This window comes from Pinus tabuliformis, chromosome 4_1 (assembly GCF_031772625.1).
Source record: "Pinus tabuliformis cultivar Carrire ecotype Pingquan chromosome 4_1, CPIR1, whole genome shotgun sequence".
Lineage (NCBI taxonomy): Eukaryota > Viridiplantae > Streptophyta > Pinopsida > Pinales > Pinaceae > Pinus > Pinus tabuliformis.
Window position 1 is genome coordinate 187,619,556 of NC_142303.1, and position 15,153 is coordinate 187,634,708.

The window sequence follows — 15,153 nt, forward strand, 5'->3', positions numbered from 1 at the left end:
ATTGGCCCTCCTGTAGAAGGGCTCGTATAGGACTGTGTTTCCACTCCTATAGAGTCTGATAATGCTCCTACAGAGTTCGATAAGCAGAAGGGTTCTGCAACTGATGGAGAGAGATTGTTTTTAGGTTCTAGAGGTCGTAGGTAGGTTGCTACAGCTGAGAACTCGTCAATACAATGAAAAAAAATGTGGTGGAGGCGGTCGTTTGCAGTGTACTTAAGCTTACGGGAGTGTTCAGCGGTGACGAGGTGAGGTGGCAGGAAGCGTACGTTATCCCCATCCGGACTATTGGTCCCTACTTCAGTGCCATTATGAAACTTCATGCCACTTTCCTACAATCACTTCCATCATTCCCATTATACGCCGCCACCACTAACTGTTTTGAGTTTTCTTCTCGAGTTGACTAAACACACGTGCCGATTACACCCACTGAGTGCTATTTGAACTGGACAAGGCGTTGTTTGAACTGGACGAGGGTGGCCAGTTAGCTGGCCACCGATCTCATTTAATTACAACCATCTCACTTGTCCATGCAGTTTCTAAATTATAGTCACACAACAAAGGAACGGGTTTCGTCACTTACCTATTAGTCGCTACCTTGTTGTTGCATGCTCAAACTTTAGTGTTTTGTTCATGGATTGCTGTTGCTGGTGCTCGTGGCTTTTGAATTGGTGGCTTGGCTACCTCATGTTGGTGATCTTTAATCAAGACCGGTTCCTTGCATGCTTTATCATCTGTGGCTGCACTGACCCTGCCTCTAGAGCTTGATTTTTAAGGGGATCAGCTGCTACAGGAATCTTGTAATATTTCCTGTAACTGCTTCTCCCTCTAAAACTTTTGGCTGAGGCTTGAGCAGGGACTAGAGAGATAGCTGAGGAAGGTTCTGTTGGTCAAGGAAAAGCAGCTGGTATGCACTAGGTAAGAGATAAGCTAAGGATGATGTTGTTTATTCTACATTTTTTTTTTAAACAAAGGAAACCGGATTTCTGTGTTTTTTGTGCAGGGAGGAAAGAAGCGAGTGGAAATGTAGTGGTGCAGGTGTGGAACGGAGAGTTAGGAGGATGAATGGTGATAGGGGGGTCCACAAGTCTTCTAAACAAGTTTTTAGCCCTTTGATCCTTTTCTGGACTTGATTTCGAGCTCTCTGTGATTTCTACAGGAGCCTCCTGTAGAATGCACAGAGCCTCCTGTAGGATGCATAATATCCAGAATAGGTGAGACCAAGGATTGGAGGAAGACAATGGTGATGGAGAAATGGTCTATCAGAGGTGTATTTGGCTCGGCCATGTCCCTTTTTCTTCTGTGGCCCTCCTGCAACTTGTAAAGTATTCAAAAGAAGTTAATTTCTTATTCCTGTTTTTTCTTTTTCTTTTTTATCTCTTTTTTCCCCTTTTTTTTTGTTTAAGAGACAGTTGGGGTGCCTCCAGGAGGTTCTCACCCTCACTACCTGCCTTGGACACCTCCAAGGGGAGGTTTTCACCCAGGGATCTTTTATTCTCCTCATTTTTTTATTTTTATTTTTAGTGTGTGGGTGGAGTGGAGGCAGAGACTTGCTCCACTACCAACACTATTTTACTCATATTCTCAATGAATTCTTGCTTGGAGAGGAGCTTCCTATAGATTTTCAACGTATTCCCATTGACAAGCATGGGGATGGCTTATTCATCAATGGTCGTGATTAGAATTGAACCATTGTCATTGCACATTTGTACTGTGTACGGTCCCAACCATCTTGTCCTTAGTTTGCGCTTGAAACCATTATACGTTGAATCATACAGCAACACCCAATCTCTTTCCTGGAATTGTTTCTCTTTGAGATGTCTGTCATGCCATATTTTCCTTTGAAGTTGGACTACCTCTGAGTGGAGAAGGGCCTGTAATCTTTGTTCATCCAATCCATTTAGCTGAAGTAACCTTTCCTTTTGTGCATGGCTAAGATCTACATCTAGCTGAGCTCCCATCCTTAGTGTGTTATATTCAAACTCTATTGATAGCAAAGCCTTCTTCCCATATACCAGTTCATAGGGTGTGAACCCTGTGGTGGTCTTCCAGGTGGTTTTATAGGCCCAGGTGGCCTCAACCAATCGATCTGCCCAATCTTTTCTGCTGTTACTCACTACCTTGGTCAAAATTCCTTCCAAAGCTCTGTTAGTGACTTCCACCTATCCGTTTGCTTGCGAATGATAAGGGGTGGAACTTTTGTGCTTAATTTTGTGATGTGTGAGTAGGTCTTCAATCAGATTGGAGGTAAACTGACTCCCTTGATCTGTGACTAATTCTCTTGGATATCCAGACTTGTAGAATATATTATCTCTCAAAAACTCAGCTACTTTTTCTTTTGTTGCTTCCTCGATCGCATTTATTTCTGCCCATTTTGTTAGATAATTAGTGCACATAATGATGTAAGATTTTTTGTCCGAAGGAGGGTTGATAGGACCCACAAAGTCCATGCCCCACTTCTCAAATGGCTCTAAAGTCACTTGAGGCTGCAGGGGCATCTCATCCCTTGGAGTAGGTTTCCCCATCCTTTGACAATGGTCACATTGGCTGATATATCTCCTTACATCTTGATGAAGAGTGGGCCAACAGTAACCTTCTTGTAGGATTTTGAAGGCAGTAATCTTTGCTGCAAAATGGCCCCCACAGGGCCCATCATTATAGGTTAGGAGAATGTCAAAAAATTCCTCCTCCCTGACACATCTCCTCGAAACCTGATCTGGGCCAAGTTTGAAGAGATTGCCCCCAATCCAGGTGAATGGGGCACTTTTCCTCACGATCTTGCTTTTCTCTTTTGAAGACAGGTGTGGCGGGAACTGTGCTGAAACCAAGTAATTTGCTATATCAACAAAATAGCAGGTACTGAGATAGAAAATAGGTGTTCATCTAGCCTTTGATCATCCACCATTCCTTCTTCATCCACAGGCAGATCTATTCTAGACAGAAAATCAGCAACGACATTTTCCTTACCCGGCTTATCAACAATCGTTAAATCAAATTGCTAAAATAAAAGCAACCATCTAATAATACAAGCATTTACATCTGGTTTGTTCATTAAATACCTAATTGCAGCATGATCAATGTGTACAAATGTTTGATAGCTAGCGATGTAGTGTCTGAACTTATTTAGGGAATGGACTACAACTAGGAGCTCCTTTTCAGTTACAATGTAGTTTAATTATACCTTGGACAAGTTTTTACTTACAAAATATATGGCATAAGGAAGCTTCTCATCAACTTGCCCCAAGGCTGCTCCTATCACTTTGTTCGAAGCATCGGTATGAATGTGGAAATGTAGGGCCCAGTTTGGACCTCTAGAAATTGGGGCAGTCACCAGTTTACCTTTCAAGGTATCCAGAGCCTCTTGACCGCTGTCAGTCCATATGAACTCGACATCTTTTCCCAAAAGACCAAAAAATGGAGAGGCTAGCTTACTGAAATCCTTAATGAGTCTTCTATAATACCCTACTAAACCCAAGAAACTTTGAACATCTCTTACCTTTTGAGGAGGTGGGACCCTTTGGATGATGGCCATTTTGTTGGGGTCCACCAGTAATCCTTGCTGAGAGATTGCGTGACCTAACACGATCACTTCAATCAATCGTAATTCACATTTGTCAAGACTAAGGGACAGGTTCATTTCAATACACTTTTCCAAAACTTTTCCCAGGTTAGATAAAGCTTCCTGGAAGTTAGAACCATAAGGGGTAAAGTCATCCATATAGATTTCCACTGCATCATGAACTAGTTCAACAAATATACTCAATACTGCTCTCTGGAAAGTGGCGGGAGCATTGCACAATCCAAAAGGAACGACCCAATATGCAAAGGTACCCCAAGGACAAGTGAAAGTGGTCTTATCTTGGTCTTCTGGTCTGATTTGGATTTGTTTGTACTCGCTAAACCCATTTAGGAAGGAGAAAAACTTCTTCTCCGCCAGGCCATCTAACACTTGATCTATGAAAGGCAAAGGAAAATGGTCCTTCTTGGTGGCCTTGTTTAGTTCCTGATAGTTGACACAGATTCTCCACTTCCCATTTTTCTTTGGCACTAGCACCAAAGGAGAGACCCATTCATTGTCAGAGATAGGGTAGATGAATCCTGCATCCAGTAACTTTTGCAGTTCTTCTTTGACAATGTCCCGAAGTGTTGGATTCATCCTCCTTTAAGGTTGCCTAACTGGTTTGCAATCTTCCTTAATGTAAATGTGATGAGTACAGATTGAAGGGTGCACTCCCTTAATCTCCTTATAGCTCCAAGCAAAAGCATCCAAGTGGTTTCTTAATAAGCTACACATTTCTTTCTCCTGAGAGGTGGATAGGGATGAGTTTATCTTCAAGGTTTTTTCTGGGCCGAATTCCACATTCTTAACTCAGAGAGAGGCTGAGTCAGCCACACAGAGATCAACTAAAATATTGGCTTGGGTTTCTTCCACCAGCTCTTCTAAGGGCAACACACTGGGGGGTGGATTATGAATCAAGTTCTCAATAACATCATCCTCGGTTTGTATCCCCACCCCACCCCATGGTAGCTTCCACTGCACATAGTGGCATGGAATAGACTTCATCCTCATCTTCCTCCTCCAACTAGAGAGGTAAATCATGTTCTAACAAAGGTTGGGCAGGAGGATATAGGACTAGCTATTTGGACATATGCCCATTCTTGATTGTCATGTTCCCAGCGTGACAATTGATGTAGGCATCTACAGTAGCCAACCAAGGTCTTCCTAGGATGAGAGGATACCCAGTGAGTTTTGCCTTTGGTTGGAGAACCAGGAAGTCAGCAGGGTACTCCCAAGAATCGATGGAGACCATTAAATATTCCACAATCCCTTTAGGGGTCACGGTGGAGTGGTCTGCTAACTATAGTACTGTTGTGGTCTTTCTCAGGAATCCCTGAAGGTTGAGCTTGAGCATAGTGTCCTTGGTCATCACAATAATGGCAACCCCTAGATCAATCAGGGTATGGGGGATTATGGTTCCATTGATGTGGACATTGACTACAGGACTTCTAGGGTCTAGATATTTCGGACAGATTACCTGCCCCAACATCAGGTCGGACAGTTGTCCTATGACGTTGATAGTTGGAGCATCTCTCTTACGCCTACCTGGGTGCTTGAAGCACTTCTCCTTGATCATCTTGTTGTATATAGGCACATCCTTTATGGCTTGGAGAAGTGGTATCTTTACACATAATTGTTTCAATTCTCCCAGAAGTTCAGTTTCTTCTGGGGTCGGTTGTGTTGTTCCAGATAATCTCTCAAGAAAGGGTGGAGTGGCTTTTGGTTCACTTTCCTCTTTTTCTTCCTCATCCCCCTTAGAGGGGGGGGGATGGTTATCTGGGAGAACCTTCCCAGATCGTAGGTTAATCTCCTGAATCTCCACAGCATAGGTTGGGTATGATGTTTCCCCACTATATACCTGGTGGGCCTGTCTATTATTCAGGTTCGATTCGGTTGAGCAGGTATTTAGGGTTTCCTTTGTGGAGTAGGAGGCAATGGTTGTAGTTGAGCAGGTGGTGGAGGCAAAAGAGCGGGAGGAGAGTTTTACTAGGGCCTCCACCCCTGATGAGGTGCATTCCACTGAGGTTGTGGCTAAGCATACGAGTGAAATGAGTGAGCAGTTGGTTGAGCATGGTATTGAGATGGATATGACCAAGGAGGGGGTGTGCACTAGGAAGGATGAGCAGGGGGGCCCCAAGAAGGCATGGAAGTGGCATGATTAGGGTTGTGATATGTCTAGGATGTCCCTTGCATTCCTTGCTGGTAAGGTCTGGGCCCATGTGGCCTCCTTTGGTTCATGAAATAGAGTGGTTCAGTGGTTCCTTCAGCCCCCTGGTATGCAGCTTTAAGTCCAGGCAAGGAAGGGCACTGATTCGTAGAATGGTCTTCTTCACAGACTGAACACACTTCTATAGAGTTCAATGGACATTCGTTCCTAGGATGCCTTTTGGTGTACCTAGGACAAAAAATGGCCAAGGCCCTTTCTGCTTCTTCTTGCTTCCTTTTGATATGCAAGGTATCCATTTGCATGGCAAGAGTCTACATCATCTCACTCTTGAAATCTTCGAGCAGATTTCCAAATTCACCTCTAAGGGATGAACTAAATGAGGATGTATTGGCTAAAGGTTGACTTCCCCTACCTCTCTTTTTGGCTTCCCTAGAATGGTTTCTAAACACAGTCTTTATGTCTTCATAAGGTAGTTGGTAGATGTCCCCCTTAGCCAGCAAATGGAGGGTATCTAGAAGGTCTTCCGGGACTCCTCTGAGCAGGACCAACTTCAGAGATTTGGGGTCAAGTGTGCACTGCCCTTTTATAACTGAGGTGAAACCTCTCTTCATAATCTTCCAAGGATTCATCACTTCCCATGGTCATTCGAAAGATTTATTCGTTGGTATCCTTTGACCTACAGTAGTCCCGGTATTTGTCATTAAAGGCTTGCTACATCTGAGCCCAAGTTGTGATGCTATTTCCAAGTAACCCCATGAACCAGTGCAATGCTACATCCTTGAGGGTAGAAGGGAACAGTTTCAACTTCTGGTCATCTTTTGCATAGTCATATATTCGACAGATAACAACAAATTCAAACAAGAAGGTATCAGGATCTTCAGTAGTCAACCCATGGAAGTGAGGTAATCAGGGAAAATTTTAAGAACCCCCCCTAAATTTACATGTATAATAAATGGGCGAATCTCCATGGTATATAGGAAAAATGGAAGGCGATTTTATCAATAATATGATATGTATATATAATTTTTTGGCGAATCTCTCACCAAGCATGGCGAATATTTTACTCAATTATAAAATCTTGTGTTTATTGAATACACAAATGAAATCATTGCATTTCTTTAAAATATATTTTGAAATCAAAATTACTGAAATTACATATCGATAACCTAGTGGGTGTGGGATAAAATTCACCCGTGCCATTCACAGAAAGCATGAGAAAAAACTTAATACTATATATAAAACCAAGAAAAATTCAAATTCATCACTTCTAGGGACCTCGTAACCACCCTGCCAATACACAAGTATGTTCCTGTTTGCAAGTAGAAAAATTACCCAAATTACCCAAATTACAATCTGTTTACTCCAGCATATGTTGGAAAGTTATAGAAGGATGACTAGTGCAATCAATCCATTCCTTTTAGCCCTGGATTTGTTTCAGTTTAAAACAGAAGTATACAAATATACTTGTCCAATGTCTATGCTTTAACCATTCACCTTAAGATGTTTTTACAATATAATTTCTTAAGTCTATTTGATATCTTCATTATCATAAAAACCAACCTACATCCATCTTAACTCCACATCTACCACTCTTAGGGGGATGAAATCTATTTATCCCTCTGAGCACTTGGTAGACCCAGAATTAAGATGGATCTAAGATGATAGAATTTCCCCTTTAAATAGTCTATGCTGACATGAATACCATGGTATTACCATGGGTCAATACCATGGGTTATCATAAACTTGGAGCTTAAAAATTACTATTAGTAATTTATAAAAAATTAATAAAATTAATATGTTGATTTTTATTTTATTTTTTATTTTAACCACGCTAAAATGTTTAACATACATTAAATTACAACATCCATTTTTACTCTTGATCGGATCAAATATTTTTTCACTCTATGATAGTTTGCATATCACGATATTTGATACCTCTCGGGGTTAGTAGATCTAGAGTAAAGATGGATCTATGCTAGTTTAATTCCCCCATTTAAATAGGCTACATTCTAGGTGAATACCATGGGTCAATACCATGTGCCATTTTGGTGAATACCATGGGTCAATACCATGTGCCATTTTTATTTTTATTAATACCAATATTAGGGTTAATAATGTGTTTTTGCATGGTATTAATAACAATCTAGTCCATGGTATTTATTTTTATTAATACTAATATTAGGGTTAATAATGTTTTTTTGCATGGTATTAATAACAATCTAGTCCATGGTGTTTGTCCCATAGAATTTTGCCCATAGGTTTCACCTCAATATAACGCATTTTTTGAGTGTTCGAGGTGACTTATGGAGTAAATATAAAAAAATGTTTTATTTGTTTACCATACCTCTCGTTTATTTATATTTTTATTAATTTACCATACCTCTTTTACAAATATGGTATTTGGCCCTTAGGATTCACTTAAATAAAACCTCTTTCTTGAGCCTTCATAAATAGAACGAGGGTTATGGACTAAATATAAAAAAAGGTTTTATTTATTTACCACGCGTCTAGTTTATTTATATTTTTATGTATTTACCATACCTTTTGAGTAAGTATAAAAAGACATTTTATTTATTCACCATACCTCCACTTTACTTATATTTTTATTTGTTTACACCCTTGCATGTATTTAAGGTGACTTATGGAGTAAATATAAAAAATGTTTTATTTATTTACCATACCTCTCATTTATTTATATTTTTATTAATTTACCATACCTCTTTTATAAATATGGTATTTGGGCCTTTGGCCCATAGGATTCACTTAAATAAAACCTATTCTTGAAAATCGGTGAATGGAAGGTTGTAACTCCTAATTTCAAGGGCTAAATTTACCTTTTTTACCCTCTCCTTTAAAATAAGGTGGGCTATTTGAGGTGATTTGTAAAAATATACTATGAAACAAAATATTCGCCCACTAAAAATTTAAAACCCCTTCATTTCGCCAAAGGGCGAACATTCGTCCCTAAAATTTTCTATGGAGGTAATGTTGAAGGACTTATGTTCTTCATTTTAGTGTCCCCATTGGTCTCTCGAATAGGAAAGGTACCCTTTACTCTTTCCCCATTCCCTCTAACATTTCTGTTTTCAGCCATGGTCTCAGGAGGGATGGTTTCTTGTTCTTCTTCTGCTATAGGATCTTCGTATATCTCTGGTGGTTCACCTATAAGTTCTTCTGGATCACTACCACTGAAGAATAGAGAAGGGTGACTTTGTGATGCGGTGGGGGTGTTGGGTAGGAATTTTCCTGAATTATCTCTGTTCCTACGAGGCATGAAAGGAAACCTCTTTTTGGGTGATTTTTGTTTTTTCTTCTTGTACCTGCAAAATTGAAATGGATTGAACAACAAATTGCAACTAACTGAAATAAAATTGCTGGAAGGAAATTGCAGAATTGAAATGAAAGCAAGGAAATGACTATTCTACTCTTGCTGAAATGGAAATTACAGAATTGAAATGGAAGTAGGAAATTCCTAATCTACTTTGCTAGAATGGAAATTGCAGAATTGAAATGAAAGAAGGAAATGCCTAATCTACACTTGCTGAAATGGAAATTGCAGAATTGAAATGAAAGCAGGAAATGCCTAATCTACTTTTGGAGAATTGAAATTGCAGAATTGAAATGAAACAACTACTCTACTTTTACTGAAATAAAATACTTAACAGAATGTTGCAGTAGAAAATAGAATACTCTAATGCTTCCCTGTCAACGGCGCTAAAAAGATGTTGAGTATCAGTATTGCAGTAATAATTCTGCAACTCTTGGGGCTTCCTACTTTACTTTTATCAACCCGGTAGTTCGTAACAAACTTGGAAGTGACGGTGTTGTATGCACAAGTACTAGCTCTTACTGTAGGATATCACTTGGTTAGCTAGTGCAAGTTCGTAAGGAGCTTAAGCCAACTTATATGAATTCTTAGAAGAATATTTTAACTATGATGAAAGAAAACTAACTCTACAGAGGCTATTCTATTTGCATAAAGAGAAGGAAAACTGAAATGTAATGCAAACCCTAGCAAACCCTAATTTACCCACTAACCCTACTTTTGCAGGAAAAGAGATGAAAACTGATGAAATGATTGCCATTGACTACTGAAAAGGTAAATTTCATTTATTCAAGCTACTTTTGAAAAGAAATGAGAAGAAAACACCTTTTTGTGCTTTTGAGTGTTTTTATGTGAAATTATTATGCTTGTGATTTATCTGGTTGTGATTGTGCAGAGGTTTGGTGGTGAAGGAAGGTGGAGCTGGCTTTTGTAGAGGTGGAGGAAGATGTTGAGAGGTCATAAGAAGCCCCTAGTACCCTTCTGAAGACTTCCATGGCCATCAGATTTCGAAAAGCCACTTACAGGGATTTCTACAGGAGGCTACAAGGGATCTACAGGAGGATCTACAAGAGGAGGCCAAGAGCTATTTTTGGAATTTTGAAGGTGGAAAAATGATGGAAAATGGTAACTGAAGGCTATATGAAGGTGTTGAGGTGTCTAGAACTTGTTAAGGAAGATCGAGAAGGAACATGATGGTTGGATTTGTTCAAATGGCAAGAGGGCGGCTTATGGAAAAAAACACAGAAATTAGGGTAGATTGGCGAAATGTTGTGAATGACTTGGGAAATCTATGGGAAGTGAGGTGGTTTTGGCTGCTTTATGGATGTATGGTGAGCTGAGGTGTCCTGCAAGAGATCTGCACATCTACTTATGAAAACTGATCAAAGAAAGGACTAACTATACTATGAAAACATAAATTTCTCTAGCTTGACCTAATTTCTGACCTACAAACAAAAAATGTTGAACAATAACCTTTGAACAGAAAAGCATGCAAAGAGATCTATTGGAAAAGAATAAGAAATGATCTAGGCAACTAAACCTGAATCAACATATCAATGTTTCCAAATCAAGTCATCACACTAGCAGTTGCATGGAAGAGCAAAACTATGTTTTTGGTGGCAGCAATAGTGCCTTGACCTCAAATCATAGTCCCAGCAAGGGAGAAAGGAGATCAGGGCCTTCTGTTGGCATTTTTGAATCTTATTCTATCACTACAGTAACCTACTTGAGCAACTGAAACACAAAACAGCTACGCAAACCATCAAAAACAACCTAATCTAACACAGTAAAATGAATCTATGTAACATAAATTAACTCATGAACTAAAGAAAAAACATATAAGTACAAAGTAGGAGGTGCTAGGATGCTTGGGTTAGGCTCTAACCGAAGAGCTTCAGCCCTCTGAAAGAGATTAGTGCTGGCTCAAAAACTGTGTCATCTTCATTATCAAAAATAATAGTCACATTACATGAACTGTTCTCAAAAAGGAACTCGAAAATAAGTTGAACAAGTGCTGCACAAAAGTGCAAAAATTATACTAATGACTAGCTAACCTACTGAGGCTCTAAGCCCCCTTATTTATACAAATGGATTCCCACAACATTCCTCCTAAAATCAAGGAACTCGGCTTCCTAGAATTGGACATAAACAACAGTCCTTCTTGACTTGCTCGGTTGTCCCTTAAATGCATGAATGTGGACCTTTGTGCTCCGAGTTGCTGATGGAGGATTTGAGGAAAGGGGTCATAAATGAAGGAGACACCCCCCTAAAAATCCTCTTCCCTGTTTTCCTCGAGTATTTGCTGCCATTTGCTCATAAATCCCTTGACTTTGTCCAAAATTGACCAAAAAATTTGCATAAGGCACACATTAGACTACATGGCAAAATGACTAACCCAATTCACTCATTAGCATAAATATATTCAAAAACATGAAATAAACTAATGAGAATGGTGAATTAAGTCGAATTAAGAGGAAAAATGAGCCCATATAATTACCCATTTCTGCGGCTCACCACCCCCGTGTTGGGATTTCATTTCATGTTAAGACTTCTTTTTCTTCATATTCTTCTCCACACATGTATGTGTGTATTATTGTGTATATACACCCATATAAAATTCTATAACAAAGCGTCTTGATTTCCAAATGTAAAACAAACAGAATTATGATTTGTGAATCCACAATCGGTGATTGAGTCGTTATGAAAGCAAAAGAAATGAAATGGAGTGGATATATTCTCTTGCACCTTTGTAATCAATTCTCCCTACTTAGAAGTTAATAGAATTGGAATATGTTTTTCCTTTGAATTTTAAGCTGGATAGATTCATGGCTCCATCCTAGATCCACAATTATTCGGGGCCCTCTATGGCTTAGGAGTTCCACACCAGCCACTGTTTATGATAGTGAAGAGTACTGATGACCGAGAACATGTGCTAAAATGTCATCTGTGTTTCTACTAAATGCAGAGATTTGCCATGATAATGAAAAAAAATAGAAAGTTTCTCATTAAACAAGTGGATGTTGATTATAAAAAGGAGAGGATGACATAATGGAAGAAAAACTACTCTACAATAGCCAGTGTCAAGAAACCATGGTGCACACTCAACAAAATAGATAAGCATAGCATGTGAAAAGTTTCAAACTATGAACTGTAAAGAGAAAGGTCAAAGAACTGCTTACCACAATTGCTCCAGTAGGATCTATACACCAGTATAGAGTACTTGCAAGAATAGCAGCTATTAGACCAATTGTGTTGGTGATCATATCAAAGAAATGATCTTGAGCATACGCCTTCACAATCTCATTAGTAAAACATCCACAATACATTATGAGGAACAAATTCACAAAAGTAACTAAAACCATAATTCCAACCACGCAATGCAATTTGTCACAATCTAAAGATAAACCATCCTCCTATGGAAATTTGGAAATAGAGTTGACAAAAGTTAATTCCTTGTATGCAAATTGGAAAAATAGTTTGTCTCTCAAAATACAATACACAAAATTTTGACCATAAGGTACATGATAAAGCAATCAAAAGTATGATATGAAGCATTGAGAAGCAAATCCATGGATAATATGAGCTCAATATCAGGGTAACTTTTAAGACAAGGAATAGGATTATAACCGTGCAAAAAAGTAACAAGAGTATGTAAAATGATTTATTAAAAACCAAGCTGTAAGACTTAGCATACAAGTATGTCCCAAGAAAGGTGCATGGGTTTTTGGTATTTGGGTGTTGCAAGCCCATGCTTTCTTTTAATCTATATTCATAAGGCTAGCATTTGTAAATAACAGGGTACTTGCAAGAGTTGATGTCAAGATAGGAGGGTTTCTACTAATGGCCATACAAGAAAACAAGTTAGAAAACTTTTAATCTATATTTGAAAAATAGAAAGAAATTCTGCGAGATATCAAAGAATATATAAAACCATAAATGCAAGCTTTGCAAACTTAGTTTTCCTGTGAGAGATTATAGAAACTTCAAATGTAAAAAGAAAATGTCCAAATAACTATTCTAATTTGACATTCATAATGCAAAATTCAGAGTATCTTACAGTGCACTCAAGCTCACCAAACCTCTCTGGTAGTGAAACAACAACATGTTTGACCTACAAAATCAAGAGCATATAAATTCTATTCATGTCTAAAATTGAGCCCCAAAAAATCCTTGTTCATTGTAAGGGAGGTTATTATTTAATTCAATTCATACATTGTACAAGTAGAAAGATAACGCAATAGAGAAGCAATGAAGCAAAAGGATGAATCCTAACTAACAAGTACATTATGATGTTATGGCTGGAGGAGGTTGCGTGGAAAATTCACTCAACTAAAAGATCGTATCAAAGAAAGAAATGATTTGATTTGGATCTATAATCTTTAAATAAAATTCCAACTAAACTGGATATGTTCACCACTTCCCATATAATTTTAGCTTCCAACTTCATGCAACATCAATTTCAGTAACAACGGGCATGACCTCTATTAAGTGTGCTTCAGTTTATGTAGGATGGGTTGTGGTCTAGCAGAAGCATGATGTGAGTCTACCCAACTAACCCAGGTTCCACTCTCATTTTATGCATGGTTGGGCATCCCCAAAGTGACACATGCCAAGAATTTTGCACCCACTCATACCAAAATTTGCATAGTTCTTTAAAAAAATTAAAAGAGGAGGGGATGCTTCAATATGTATTCAGGTTGGGAGGGAGGGAGTGCCTCGGAAAGAAGTTTCTCTAGAGAAAACAAAAATAAACAATACCAAAGCATGATATAAACATGTTACAAAATCTTAAGCCAATCACTTGGCCATGTGGATGGTCTCGTTTTTTATACCATGCATATTGTGGTTGATATGCACCCATAGCAATCTCAATATCTCTTGAACCATACATTGAACGTTGGTTAACATTTGATGACCCTAGAATGATGTACTCATCATCTACAATCATACCCTTTGAATGGACATAAATCATGAAATGATGATTTTTCATAGCTCGAGCCCGTCACATAAAGAATTTCATTAAAATTTGAAGGACCTGACATCCAAAAGGAATATATGATATCAGTTTCAGTAACAGTAAAGATTCGTCAATTTTGAACTGAAATTTTTTTAAGCCAGTCCGGCACTTGAAAGTCACTAAACTAAATGATATTCTGTAAATTACAGGAGAAATCGATTTTATACTAAGGGTATCTAATACAAAATATGTTATAAGGAAAATTAGTAATTGAGGATAGCATAGATCATTTTATGTAGAGCGATTGAGAAAAAAAAAAGTGTGGATAAATTACATGAGGTTTATTTTCTTGAACTCCACTTGCAGAAGGTGCTTCATTATAATCCCTTACTTCACAATTCCCAAGAAAAAGGAATTTCAAATAATCATGAGGATGATATGTCTTTTCAAGACCCGCTTCTTCCAATGCCTTGAAAATAGTCTGATACGTCATATGCATAGTCTATCCCTACAATGCCAAATAAAAGCTTAAGATACAAAATTAATGAGTTCTTAAAGCATAAATATTTTATCATTGTAATCTGTAAGTCCAATATAAATGTATATTTATTGAAAACCCCAACAAATTAGCTCGACCAAATATCTCCAATGTTGTTGGGCCTTTGGCTAGTTCTGTGCCAACAGGTGACTGGTTCAAATACTCCTAGGTAAATGCACTAGTCTACACTGATGAGTTTACTAGGGATGCCATCCATCAATGTGAAGGACTATTTTTTCGGATTTTCCCATGAAGTTTAAAAACTCGAGGATTGATTACATATCATATTAAATGAAAGACAAAAAATAATGGATGAAAACACAGACTGACTTGAGTGCCTCACTTCCATTAACATTCTCCTCTGATTTTAAGGTTTCCAACCTATCTTTTCGATGGTGGAACTTGCATTTTGAACAAAATTTGCAGATGCTAGTTTTCATATAGTACTTAGTTCAATAATATGAAAATCAACAACACAACAAAAAGCTAAATTAAACAACATCAAAAGAAATCAAACATTACAAAAAAAAGCTAAATTACAATAATATCAGAAGGATGTGTGCTACGACAAAATAAAAAAATTTATCTGTTTAAATTACAGCACAATGAG